Here is a 15,320-nt window from a genome sequence, read left to right as displayed (position 1 = left end):
TCATCTTTGTATTTATACAAAACACATGAGTCTCTAGAAAGCACCACCAAGATTATGATGATGTAATGAGCCATCCTCAGAGATCCTAGGAGTCCTCAGAGATCTAAAGGAAATATTCAGTAGCATAAGTTTGCACTACTCTTTTTCCCAGTAAAGTGGAAAAGACAACTATTATTAATTTCATGAGGTTCTACACAGGAAACCAAAACCAAATCCCTTCTGCTAGTAACTCATTGACTATCATTACAATCTGAGGTGAAGTACATGTTACAGAAGTCTGTAGAGAAGACAACAGGAGCTGTCTGGAGAAGTAGACATTACTATTAACATTAACTCAGGAAAACCTTAAAATGTTAGAGAGCAAAGGTCAGCGTGCCCCCATGCTGTATACTCTATTCCAGAGGAGAGGTATTTTCTGTTTCCGTTTTACACCTCAGAGGTTACTACCTCCAACAAACAACCATTTCTGACTTGATATTCTAATGTGCAGTATTTTCTCTGCCCCTAATATCTAAAAAGTTCCCATAAACAGTCTAAAATAAGGAAAAGCTATTTCTTAGGATTCAACCATTGGAAATGTTGTAGTAAACCATTGAAGTAAATGTCATAATACATCGAAATGTGTAATTTTAAGTGCAGCCATTAAATTTGAAATCATTAAGAAATGCTCATGTAGACTATGTCAAAGAATATCAGGGATGATAGGCTATCCATAAAAATGTTTCATATTGGTAGTCTCTGTAATGTTGAGAGTGGTTTATTTTTCTAGTCCTGGCTTCTCAAAAGTAAGTGCTTTCTTCAAAGAAAATAATTTAAAATTTTTTAAAAACATATCCTTTTATCTTATACCTATTGTGAAAATGTTAAAAATATAGTATCTCACAAATCTAATGACAGGTCTTAATAGTCCATCAGAGAAATGCCCACAGACCTGGACTATTATGGAATTATTGTAGATTTCTAGATACTGATTTCCATTAAGTATATCAGCTATAATTTACCCTCAGTTTCTTCAGAAAAAGAAAGAATTATGACCAGATGGAATAAGGATGTAAATATCCAAAATGTTAACCTATTTATAATATATGACCAACTAAACAGATAGGAAAGGGGAACAGAGAGTGTATTGCCCAAAGGAAAATGACTAAAGGGAGATTTTGATAATTTTTCTAAGTTTCTAAATTCTACAATTTTCATAATGTTTATGAAGATCAACAAGACTACAAAATCTCAGTGTAGTGATCTGTAGAAAATCTAGGGGTGAGGAAAGTTGGGGAATGAGCAATTTCCATCTTATTATTAGAAGGCCCTGTACTCATAGTCCCTGTTTCTATCCCTTTCATTATACATCACTTATCTGCTTATATTTTAGGATACATCCATTCAAAATAGTGGGTTTCGATATGAAATTTCATACTTATAAATGATGCATTTTTGAGCGTTCCCTTTTCATAGCTTTGAAAACAAAGCTATGAAATATTTTATGTGACTATTAGAAGCATGAGGCTTTAAAACCATGAACATAGGTTTCTAAACTTCTGAGCTTTTCTCCAAGCTTATACTTATTTTATTTTATTTTCTGCCTTTCCACATCTTTGTATCTAAGAAATTATGATGTGACCCCAAGCCATTCATTGAGGAAAACTGAACATGAATGTGGTTGAAGTCATCACCTGATTGGTCTCCAACCAGATATTCGCTCTGGTCAAGGGTTGCTTTATCTTACCAGGCTCTGTAAAATCCACTCTTGGAAATGCCAGTTTCTCAGCAGTATATCTCTAAGTGTCCCTTTTCCCTCATCATGCCTCTCAAACTGTAATGGAAGGTTTCACTGCTTGGGTTTGTGAATCACACCTTTCAAGCATCATCCCTTTCGAACTTGTTCCCTTTACTGTCCCTTCGGAGAATATAGGAAGTTAGAAGCTTTGCAAACACATCAAGTAGAAGGCATAAGTATCAAACAGAATAACTAGTATTAGCTCCAGGAAGAAATGGGAATTATCATATGTCTGTCTGCACTTAATCTAAGCATATTAACTATGGATAAGGCACATTGCTAGATGAAAAAAAAACAAACAAACAAGTCTTTCTCTAGGTTTCTGTTTTCATTTACACGTAAAAAACAAAGAAATTCTCACAACAAAAATTAGAAAAACCTAAATTTAAGTAAAAGGCTTGCGCAAAGTATGATAATATTACATTAAGAATCACAGCCAGTGAAATTCCTAGGCAAATGGATGGACCTGGAGGGCATCATCCTGAGTGAGGTAACCCAATCACAAAGGAACTCACACAATATGTACTCACTGATAAGTGGATATTAGTCCAAAACTTAGGATACCCAAGATATAAGATACAATTTGCTAAACTCTTGAAACTCAAGAAGAATGAAGACCAAAGTGTGGACACTGTGCCCCTTCTTAGAATTGGGAACAAAACACCCATGGAATGAGTTACAGAGACAAAGTCTGGAGCTGTGACAAAAGGATGGACCATCTAGAGACTGCCATATCCAGGGATCCATCCCTTAATCAGCTTCCAAACGCTGACACCATTGCATACACTAGCAAGATTTTGCTGAAAGGACCCAGATATAGCTGTCTCTTGTGAGACTATGCCGGGGCCTGGCAAACACAGAAGTGGATGCTCACAGTCAGCTATTGGATGGATCACAGGGCTCCCAATGGAGGAGCTAGAGAAAGTACCCAAGGAGCTAAAGGGATCTGCAACCCTATAGGTGGAACAACATTATGAACTAACCAATACCCCGGAGCTCTTGACTCTAGCTGCATATGTATCAAAAGATGGCCTAGTCGGCCATCACTGGAAAGAGAGGCCCATTGGACACGCAAACTTTATATGCCCCAGTACAGGGGAACGCCAGGGCCAACAAAATGGGAATGGGTGGGTAGGGAAGTGCGGGGGAGGGTATGGGGGACTTTTGGGATAGCATTGGAAATGTAATTGAGGAAAATATGTAATAAAAAAAAAAAGAATCACAGCCAGTGAAAGCATGAACACACACAGTGACATCAAGGTCCTCTCACACTGACTGACACATGTGTCTCTCCACAGGGCACCAGACATGGTCCCTGCTCTTGATGGCCCACTCAATTAGATCAACATTTGATTGGATTCTCCCAGATAATTTTCCCATCTCAGGATCTTTGGCTTCATATAACTGCAAAGTGTTTCTTGCCATGTAAGATAACTTTCACAGGTACTAGGAATTGGGATATGACATGGGACTACTGTTCTGCCTGTTCACGACTTTTAACAGCAAGAGAGGGGAGATGGAATAAGCAAAATGAGTTCCCAGGAGAGATATAAGGAGAAGCAGGGCAGATCAACCAGAATCAACAGAACCATCACTGACTGATACTTCACACACCCACTGAACCAAGTCCTTATGTGAGACACTGCATAGGTAACAGACTGAATCCTGAGGCTGGTGAGATGCTGTATGACACCTGCTCATATCTGCTCCTTACAGGGGAGTCCCATGCTTACCAAGAGTCACCTTAGTTCCTGACAAACCTATTCAGACAAGCTGTATTTGTCCTTGTAACACATGATTCAATTAAATGATTCATAAACAAGGATGACTATAAAAAGCCTATTGAGTAGCTTCAATGAACATTAAGTTCATTTGATAGGGGGTACTCATCAATTGTAAGGGACTAAAAGTTTGTTGGTAATTTAAGTATGGACAAGCAAATCCCAAACACAAAATCTGGACATAGTCATACGAACTTGTAACCTCAGCCGTGGGAAACAAAGACAAATGGATTCTGAGAGCTCATTGGTTAGTCAAGCCAGCTGAAATGCAGGCTTCAGGGTCAGGGAAGTCAATGTCTCAAAACTTAAGGTGGAAAAGTGAAAGAAGACAGGTGAAATTCTCCTCTGACCTCTGCATGTATATGCTTGGAGCACACATGCCACCCCATACATAGCCCCCCCCCCCTCACACACACACACACAGAGGAAAGAGAGAGAGAGAGAGAGAGAGAGAACCATTACATAAGATATACACAAGTCATTTTATAGCTACCTTCTTCTAGTGACACTTTCAAAAAACTGAGCCATTAAACATGCCACAAAGATAACTTTCATACTTTTAAAGCAAAGCATGGCAGGAGATGGGGTTCAGTTGGTAGAGTTCTTACCTAGAATACCCAGGGCCCTGGGCTTGATCCTAAGGACTATATAAACTAGACGTGACGGCACATGCCCTCAACCCCAGCACTTGCCGAATGAAGATAAGAAGATCAGGAGTTCAAGATCATCTTTGGCTACATGGCAAGTTTGAGAGCAGTCTAGACTACATGAGGACCCTGACTCCAAACAAACAGTCAGAGCTACTCGGACAGTGGGCATTGGAAGGTGAAAGAACATAGCATCGGTGTGGGTGAGTCAACGTAGCCATGGTGGAGAAGATGTCAAGGGCAGGATGAGGAATTTGGACATTGCAGTGGCAGTCAGGGATCTGTAAAAACAGAGGCTGCCACTTCACTGTTTGATAGGAAGTTTCTAAGCATGTCAAAGGAGCCACTTAAAGAGGCAAACAGTAAAGGGCATGCTTTGGAAAGTCATCTAGGAAACAGCGGCCATACTGGCTTCACTATCTCCCAGTCATCACTTCCCAAAGCAGAAGCTATTGGCTTCCCACCCTGGCTGTCCTGCTCCTTCGGGGCCTAACATGCACTGCCCAACCCGGTAGCACCACACACCTATTGTGCTCTTAAATGTGGTTTTCTTTCTAACCGTGCTGTAAGAATAAAACAAACCCACATCCTAAAGCCTGTGTTGGGGGAAAGGGTAAAAAATCTCTTCAGTGACGTTTTTATTGATAACATGTTGAAATGATACCAGTTAGCTTATACTGGATATATTATTACTATTACTTTTGCCTATTTCTTCTTTAACCATTAAAAAAGTAAAGTGGCTAGTGACAACTTTTAAACTACCTGGGCAGTTCACCCATACAGACTCATGTTCTATCAGTCTCGGGAAATCGTGGTCTGTATTACTATTACACAATGCAGAAGGGCCAAAGCAGACCATCCCCCTGCCTACTCATTTGGAATTCACGGGCATCTTATTGCATAGCCAAACTGAAACCAGCATTTGTCACTTTCCTTTCTCCACCCTGGAACTCTAGCTGTTTTCCTTGCCACCCCTCTCCTTCCCACATACTTAAGGCACAACATGCTACTCTATAGAGATCTGCCTTCCCTCCTGCTTTCCACCTTTCCCCAAGCCATGATTCCTCCTGGTGAGCATTGGCTGTTCTCTCTAGAGAACAGAGGCCCATGAAAAAAAAAAGAAAGCAAGAATAGAACCTCATTCCTGAGAAAGACTATACTGACTGAGTGGATAACCGAGCCATTATGAGGATGCTCACACCAATAGACCACAGACCTGCAGAGCAGAGGTAGAGCCCAGCCGTACCACTGTGTTCATAGTGACGTCTCCACAGGCCTGCAGAACCTAACTAGAGCCCCACTGCCCAATGTGATGCCCACATGCCCACAGTGATGGCTTCAAAGTCTTGTAGAACATAGGTAGAGCCCCACTGCCCACGTATATTCACAGAGACGATGCTACAGCCATACAGAGTGGAGCAGAGCAGCTGCCCCAGAATAGTCACACCAATGGCCCTAACCTCCATGCAGAGCAAAAGCACAGTCTGATTATCCCAGACCCAGTGTCAGGATCATGACAAGCAAAGCACACGCACACCGCAAACTGGCTCTCCACCCGCTAACTTAACCAAACCTCCAAGAACAGAAAGCCTCCTCCCTGCCATTTACCATTCCAAAAAGGGGTGTTAGCAAGTAGACACGTTTTGGTTTTTTTTTGTTTTTTTTTTTTTAAAGAGCACACAGCTAGGAAATGAGAATCACAGTGTGTTGAAAAAGAAAGAAGCACTGTGTGGCTTAGAGACTCTGTCCAGAACTGAGAAAGGCTCCCTTGCAACCACCCCAGCCTTGGCTAACAAAGCTGAGACATCCTGATTTATTGCCCACCCAGGGAACTGGACAGTGTTTCCAAAACCCTGGAGGGCCGCTTTTGTGCTCACGTTGCCTATGGACGTGGCCTAGGAGACCAGCATTCTCACTCTTGTCGTAGAAACTGCGTTGGCTTTGGGAGCCTGCTCTGTAACCTCTGTAGAAAATGTTGTGGTCCCTACTGGCACCTGTGCATCCAGGTATGTAACATGGGCATCACTGCCTTGGTGTATGCACATCTGTGGGTGCATCAGACGTGATCGACACTTAGGAGTATTGCACCAAGAAGAGAAGACATGCCACTGGCTATAAAAAGAACACCAGTGAAATTGGATAGATAAACGTGTCTCAGCCTTTGTTTCTAATTAGTTAAGCCCCCGAATTCTACTGCAGACTTCATAGTGGCAGATGACAGTGATACCCTATATTTTTATCTTATGGTGTTTGACACGGATCCTTCAGTATTGCAATCTGGTCAGTGATATTTAGCATGCAACAGGGTAAAGCTTAACGTACCTAGTTCTCCGAACGATCTTACTCACAACCACATGGCCAAAGAAAGTGGCATACAGGGAGGCCCAAAGAGTGTAAGCCACACGTGAATTCAGGTAGGACTTTGCATCGGTGAACCTATTGTCATAGCTATGAAATAGGGTTCATAACCCGGACTGCCTTTCTCACAAGAGTTTATAAAAAGTAACTGGGAATGGGCTTTGTAAATTCAGAAGGATTAAGTAGAAATAAGGATGGGTATGACTGTCGCTCCAATTGTTACAGAGTGACTCACTCCTGGGAGCAGAGACAGTGATGAGCCCTGAGGAAGAAAAGGCATTAGGTTCTGACACCCACCTGTTCTGTGTCTTCATTCACTACATTCATGATGGAAGTTTAAGAGCCTTCCATGGGCTTCTCCTTAGAATGACTTTGTCTCCTCAAAGGAGGCAAGAGTCAAGATGTAACAAAGATTTTTATTCTAATTTGTTCTGAAGTCTGGGGTTTCAATCATCACGCTTCCTTAAATTAGAATGGATCTTCCAAAATAGATACATGCAAACATTTTTTTTCCTAATTTTTTTTCTCATGGAAAAGTATGCAGCCTGCTATGTAATGTCACACATTAAAATAACATTGGCATAGAATGGAGATAAAATCCTTTCTCTGGAAATAAGCATATGTTATTAAAATTATATATCATTTGTAGCCAACTACGAGAAAAGACTCCACACTGAAGTGTTTCAGTTCGGAATTGATTTGGATGGTTGTGACACGGTGCAATAAATATAGGACTTAGAGGCAAGAGACTTGGGCTCAACTTCCAGGCAACTCACTGAAATCCGGGGACCTGAAGACAGCGTTGACTTCCAGGAGTCTTAATGTTCTCACATATAAAATGGATTCACATCACATGCCCCCTTGCCTGTCTCACAGCATCCTTATGAGATTTGACTGAAAATAGCTTTGAAAGGTGCTTTACCAACTATAAAATGGGTTTTTTTTTTTTAAAAAATCCTTAAATGCACTTTAAGGTGTGTGGTGGTACATGCTCTTAATTCTAGCACTCTGAAGGCAGAGGCAGGAGAATTGGTAGTTCAAAGCCAAGCAATCTCTACAGGGAGTTTGAAGCCAGCCTGGGCTATTTGAGACCCAATCTCAAGCTACATAAATCAAGAAGTGTTATGAGAAAACACTTTATGTATCAGTTCTTACTGCTTGCCACGGTTCTTCATCTCATGCATGGATGGTAGAGAGATTTTGTTTTTAACACATTAATCATCTTTCTTTCTAATAGCATCTCTCTATGTAACCTTAACCCTGGCTGGCCTGAAGCTCACTATGTAAAACAGGTTGGCCTTGAACTCAAGGGAAAGAATCTATATCTTTTAAAGGCGATAAAGACACCCTGTCTTACTCTGTTTTGAGCTGTAACAGAATATCTGAGATATCCAGGGAGTACAGAAGGAAATGTACTCTCTCATAGCACTGTGATGGGAAGTCTAGCTCAAGATGGCAGCTGCTAGTGAGCAGAAGAGAGACGGGGGGGTGGGGGCAAAGAGAGAGAAAGAGCACACCTTCATATAATGATATTAATCCCACTAATGAAGGAAGAATCCTTACATCCTAAGTAATTCTTCAGATCTCATTTCATAATGTACTGGCAGTTAAATTTCAACGCAAGTTAAAGTGAAAATACATTTAAATCATAGAGCAACTCAAACACTGCCAAGCTAACAGTGTAGTTTATAGTAAAGAGAAAGGAAGGAAGGAAGGAAGGAAGGAAGGAAGGAAGGAAGGAAGGAAGGAAGGAAGAAAGGAAGGAAGGAAGGAAGGAAACAGCATTTCTCTTTAACACAAATATAGCCACTAAAACAAACCCGAATCAGAACAAAAAGGAAATACACTAATTTTTTTTCTAAATGAGATTATCTTACATAAAATTCTAAAGACGCACCAAAAATATTGAAAACAGTAGATAAACCAATGCAATAATTATTGTTGCAAAATATGAAAGTAACACACAAAAATACTTACATTCTTACCCACTAGTACCTTATCTCAAAAGGAAATTAATGCAACAGTCCCGTTCGTAACAGCATCAGAAAGAATAGATACCTTGGAATGAGTCAGGAAGACACTAAGCTGGCACAGTAAAAACCATCAGCACGGTGCTGATGGACCAAGTGGAGGGGGACCCTGCAAACGCATCCCATATCTACAGAGTGTCAGGCAGCACTCTTAAATCTCCTGCACAGACCATAGCAAGTGACTCAGTTTGAAGCCTGTGATAACATTTTAAAGAGACATTTCTTATATCGAACATTTAAAAAGACAACTTTAGTATTCAGTCACAAAGGACGCTAAATAGCTGGTCATCTTGAAGAAGAAGAATGAAGCTGTAGGTACCACACTCCCTCATTTCACCGTGCACTAAAAATGCCATACACATGTAGATAGATGGGACAAAACAGAGTTCTGAACGGCTGATAGATCCCTCACGGGGACCTTGGAGCAGCACAAGGAGAGAAGACAGTTCCACTAAGCAGTTGGAAGAACTAAACAGCTACCCGTGAAAAAATAAGTCAGACTTTTACCTTGTACCACACACAAAACTCATCTCAGTATGGACTAAAGATGCAAAGATAGGGCCCCAACCAGTGAAACTTCTAGAAGAAAACGTTAGGGGGAAACTTCATGGTATTGGTGTTGGCAATGGTTTTGTGAACGTAGCACCAAAAGCACAGGCAACGTGAGCCAAAACAGATGAGTAGGGCTACATCCAACCAAGCGCTTCCGCATACAGTAAACAACGACAGCTTGAAATGGCAGTGCGGAAACGAGAGAGAAAGACTGTAAACCACATATCCACACGGGGTTCATCTCCAACACACACACACGGAATCCCTGCAACTCAGCCGCAAAACCCGGCGGGTTACCCACTTAAAAGAATGGCCCCAGGGCTTGAGCCGATAATTCTCCAAAAAGACCCAAACACGGCCGCAAGTTTATGAAGCTATCTTTCTAGCACCAGAGAATCGCAAATTAAACCACGGTGAGGTCTCCCTTTATACCTTTACACCTCAGTGGAGCCTGCACACTTAGTAAGACCTTTGATTGACGCTGGCAAGAATGTAAAACTGCAGCCATATGGAAAAATGGAGTGGAGTTTCCAAACAAAAACAGAAACAAAACAAACAAACAAACAAAAACCTGAAACGGGACTTCTATACGATCAGTTACACCATTGCTGGATACTTGTCTAAAAGAATTGAAAACAGAATCTTGAAAAGAGATTTGCATTCTTATATCTGTCCCAGCACTTTTAAACTAATAATAGGCTAAGATGTGGAACAACCTAAATGTCTATCAGTAGATGACTGTCAAAAGAAAACCTGGTGTATATACATAATGCAATATTGTTCAGTTTTAATTAAAGTGATATTTATCCTATGCAATAGCATGGAGATCCCTTTGCTGAAGAAAACCATCCAACCCCAGATTGAAATGTAGTGTACGCCCTTGCAGTATCTAAAAAAGCAGAAGGTGGCAGTTGCCAGCAGGAGAGGGAGAAATGGGATTTTTTGCCATAACTTTCAGATTTTGTTATACTATGCCTAGATTTAACAGTATTTATTGTCCACCCAAAAACTATGTTAAGGGTACCAGGTTAATAAATATATATAAACACACACCCACTCACCTTGTTCACCCTTATTCATCTCTTTAGCATGTAACACCCTGCCCGAGACATCACAGACAGTTTGGGGACATTTGGGGACATTTGGAAACAAACAGAGCAGTCACAGTCTACCTCAAAAGACAACTCAAGCCAAACACAAAAGGAAAAGGGAAAATGAAATGAAATATGCATACTGAAAAAATTGAGCTTTTAATAACAGGGAAACAGTAAAAAAAAAATTAATCAAGAGTGTAATACAACTAGATCAAATAGAAGTGTGAGAGAACATATAACCAAAATCAAATAAAATGAGGGGGTACACAGCTGTATTAAAATGACTTTGATGTAACAACTAATTATTATTCATAAGTAGAAGGAACTGAAAAACAAATCAAGAATAACTGTCAAGGAAGGTAGAGGAGTTTTTTTTGAGTCCATAGATAAATTGTCTAAAATTTAACAAGACACAAAATTGATACCAAACTATGAATAAAAGCTCCAGGAAGCAGTATCAGGGCTATTTGAAGCACTTTGAATATAGAAAAAAATAAAATGTTACATAAAATGTGATCTAAAGCCTAAAGCCCCCAAAACAGAATATAAATTAAGCCACCAGCTAACTTCATTTGTTAGTACATTCAGAGAACTCAAAAAAAAAAAAAACAAACAAACCAACAACAAAAAAAGAGAGAAGTAAAATCACTGTGAACAAGTGGATTTGCCACAGAAATCAGAGGAATATTTAATTTAAGAAAAAATACCAAAACAATATACTATATCAGTAATACAAGCAATAAAGGTTGTATTTAAATAAGTGACTCCATGTATTTAAAAAAAAAAAGACATCTGAACCTATCAGTAAGTAAAAGTTAAGATTAAAAAATATCCCATTTAAACTTTCTGAACTGTTACTAAATATTTACTGTGTAGCATTTTATTCAATTTGAAGGAGCATCTACTTAAAACTTCTGACTAGCATTTTCCTTAACTGAGACAACAGTAGACACGCCCTCATGAAAACAGAAGATTTAAATACTCTTTTCTCTCCTTTACCAATCAATATCTTTCAGTCTCATAGGTGCCACGACACTTAGAGATATCTTAGATCCTATGGAATAAGAAAAAACGCTATGGTATATTTAGGGGGGAAATCAGTTCTAAAATTCTAAAGGTGGGAAAGAGTCCCACAAGAGTATCGATTGGATGTGACAGTGTTTCCCTATTGCTTCCGTTATTGAATGTAATTAGAAATATTACAAAATTTTCAAGATTTTTAATCATGTGTATATGGGGTATGGGTATGTGCTCAGGAGTAGGGGTATGAACAGAGGCAAGAGGCATTAGATGCCCTGGGGCTGAAGTAACAAGGTGTTGCTAACCACCTAACCTGGGGGCTGGGAACTGAACCCAGGTCCTCTGCTAGAACAGTACATCATCTTAGCCACTGAGCCTTCTGTCCACCCATGTAGTCAGAAATTTTAAGTACAAGCAATTCATAGCACCATTAATCAAAAAAAAAATTTTTTTTTTTTAAAAAAAGGTTCCTTCCAGGATGGAAGACAAAATAGTATAATGAGATGGTTTCATGGATTAATCTTAAAAGCAAAGCAATTCAGAAGAAAATCTCAGCCAGGCAGTGGTGGTGCACGCCTTTAATCCCAGCACTTGAGAGGCAGAGGCAGGCAGATTTCTGAGTTTTGAGGCCAGCCTGTACAGAGAAACCCTGTCTCAAAAAAAAAAAAAAATCAGAAGAAAATCTCAACTATTTTGTATACAACCTGAATTTTATTTTTATTTTTAGATTCCTGTACGACTGGGTTCCTTAAAAAAGAAAGAAGAAAGAAGAAAGAAAGAAAGAAAGAAAGAAAGAAAGAAAGAAAGAAAGAAAGAAAGAAAGAAAGAAAGAAAGAAAAGGAAAGGAAGAAAGAAGTGAAATTAGCAAGCTCCTCTGAAGTTTCCTCCAGCAGCCCAGTATGATCACCAAGAAGGAGAAGCCCCCAGATGCAAAGCAGTTCTGAGAGCAGAGACACCAGTGCACACAAGCTGCTTGTCAGTTTGAAGGGAGCGTTCACTGTCTGCAAGAGAATGGAGCTGGGCTGAGAGAAACAGCTGGCTGCTTCCTCTTGTTTCATAACAACAATAAAAAACTTAAATGCAAGCAACGTGAAAGAAACTGTGAAGGGCCTCATCTCTCATTACAATCTTAGCTGTAGAAAACAAAACAGGATTGGGCCAACTGGGTTGCTGCACATCCATCCTTCTGCTGAAATACTTCATGACTTTTCATTCAACCTTCCCTTTTGCTGTCTTCAGAGAAGTCATGTCTAGAAAGATATCATAAAGCGAACTAAAGGTATTACATTGCCAAGGAACGGCTCAGGGTATATATTATGCACTGGAATGGGAAGTCTTCTCAAATAAAGGACTGTAAACAGATTCATAAAAAATACAAGCCTGAGACAGCAGCTGCAGTGATCGCTGGGAAGGAGAGCTACAGCTTGTCAGTCACTCCACTGGGTCAGAGTGTCAGAAAACCAGAAAGAGAGAGTGGGATTTGAACCCTTCTAGGGAGAGATCTACACTGAGTGTTAGACCAACACTAAGAACTGGGCTCATCTTGGCACACAAGCAATTGTGGATCTAAGAAGGGTCTTATATAGAAGGCAGAAGAGGGAGAGTATGTGTAATTTCAGTTGTGTACTCCTCTGCATGGATGAATGTCTCAGTTAAAAATGATAAACACACACACACACACACTATAAAAATGTAGGAATAATAAAATAATAAAAAGGTTTTTAATTTAAAAATTAAAAGAATTTTTTTGAAATTACTCTGTAAAGGTAGATGGTATTATTGTGATTTTTTTCTATAATAGTTCTGTTAAGATGCAGACAAAAAAAAAAATTCTATGAAAGAGGTCACAGAGCCATAAAGGAAACAAAAAGTTTAAATGTGAAACACAACCAAATCACAGGAATTAAACTTATATCCAAGCAGGGCATCATGACACAAACTTGGGAGATGGAGGCAGAAGGATTACAAGTTCAAGGTCAGTCTCAGGCTCGTTGTGAGCCAGCCTGGGCTACAAGGGACCCTGTGTCAAAAAAAAAAAAAATGTCCTCACAACTTTGATATAAACAAACCTAACTTTCAAGAACCAGATAATCTCATATAAGTTGTTTCAAGAACACAGAAAATGAGAGAAAGCAGTCTAGCTCATTCTCTAACACTCATATCATCCGATTTCACCAACTGGAAATGAGGGGGGGAGTAAAACCATTGGCAAATATAACTGCAAAACTCCTCAGATGAGAGACTTACTCACTGGAGTTTTCAACTGCATCAAAGATACCCTTCCAATTTCAGAAGAAATCTACCATTACAATCACCACACTAACTCATTTAAAGGAAAAAAACACCAGTCTTTTAATGGGTCTTATAAAAGTGTTTGGAAAAAACTTACCTCTGAGAACAATGTAAAGGCCTCTACAAATGTCTCTTCATAAAAGCAACATGAAGGTCAGGATGCGCGAGTCAGAATCAACCCTTGCACAACTCTAGAGATTAACTGGTTTTTCTTTATCTGAACTTTTTAAAATGTGTGTGGATATTTTACCTGTATGTCTATTCACCATGTATGTGCCTGGTACCCACAGAGACCAGCAGAGGGCCTCAGACCCCCAGAAACTAGAATTAAAGATGGTTGCCAGCCACCGTTGGTGCTAGGAATCAAACCTGAGTCGTTGTGAGAGCATCCAGTACTCTTTAACCGCTGAGCCAATTCTCTACTCTCTGACTCAACTTTTAAAACAATTTTTCTTAGTGTCTGCTCATTGCATGAACTGATTTAATTCATAATACTTTCATTTAAATATATCATGCTCTTTGACCATAATATATATTTATAGTATATTGACATTTTATATTTATTATATAACCAAAAAGTATGCACCATAGTTATTCACACACTATATTCATGAATACATATGTGCACATATGTGTCCAGAAAGCATATAGCATATATACTCATATATATCTGTTTGATTGGAACCCCTGCTCCTTCACATACACATGCTGGGAAACTCTGTTTGCTCCCTTCCCTTAACATCGCCTGCATAGAGAAAACTCTGGGCTAACACTTCATCATTGCCCCCCCTCGCCTCAGCAGTTCCGGCAAGCCATCCAAGAGTGTCCACCCAGGAGTTCAGCTCTTGACCATATTTGGACACAATCCTTGCTTCTAGCTGACATTCATCACCCCTCGCCTAAGATCTATAAAACCCCTTACCTTGAACAGGGTACGCAGTGTCCATGTCCCAGATCCTTGAGCTGCCCCCCAGTAAACCTGACTTTATACTTTTAATTCAGCTTGAATTGGCTTATTTCATCCGTAAAGGAAACCTATTAATATCCATAAACACATATACATGTATATTTCCAGAAAGTATGCGTCATCCCCTGACCGTGATTAGATAGATGATCAGGAAGTCCTTCAGCACTCCTGAAACCCTGAAAACTGATGCTCCATTCGATTACCTGTTACCATCCAGAGAGAACCATATCTGTGGTACCTCCCAAGGAAACACCCACTGGGAGGCTTTAGTCAGAAGTCCTAGGGTACTAGGGACAGGACCCCTCCAGCTGTTTGTTCTTGCTGCTTGGCTTATGGACTCCCTCTAGACTCTAGAGTCTAGAGCAGTGTCCCTAACCTTTGTAATACTGTGACCCTTTAATACAGTTCCTCATGTTGTGGTAGCCCCCAACCATAAAATTATTTCATAGTTACCTCACAACTATAATGTTGCTGCTATTGTACACTGTAATGTAAATATCTGATATGCCACCTTCCAAAGGAGTCTCCACCCAAAGGTTTAGTTCCACCACTCTAGAGTCAGCCTTCACTTTGAACCCTTGACCTCACGTGATATTCATCATGCCCATGGCTTTAGTTGAATCAAAACTTCCCATCCTGTCCTGCTGTATCAGATGCTGCTAATAAACCCCTGTAACCACCTGTTTTCCAGCAGGAGCATATTATCAGCAACTAGACAGTCTTCCTAAAGGGAGACTATTCAGAGATTGTCAGTGCCTAAAGCTAGCTGGCAGTCTACTTCACTGAAGTTTGCTACTGTCTT

This window comes from Mus caroli, unplaced genomic scaffold, assembly GCF_978045245.1.
Source record: "Mus caroli unplaced genomic scaffold, Mus_caroli_1 scaffold_6, whole genome shotgun sequence".
Taxonomy (NCBI): domain Eukaryota; kingdom Metazoa; phylum Chordata; class Mammalia; order Rodentia; family Muridae; genus Mus; species Mus caroli.
Note: the sequence above shows the minus strand (reverse complement) of the source record.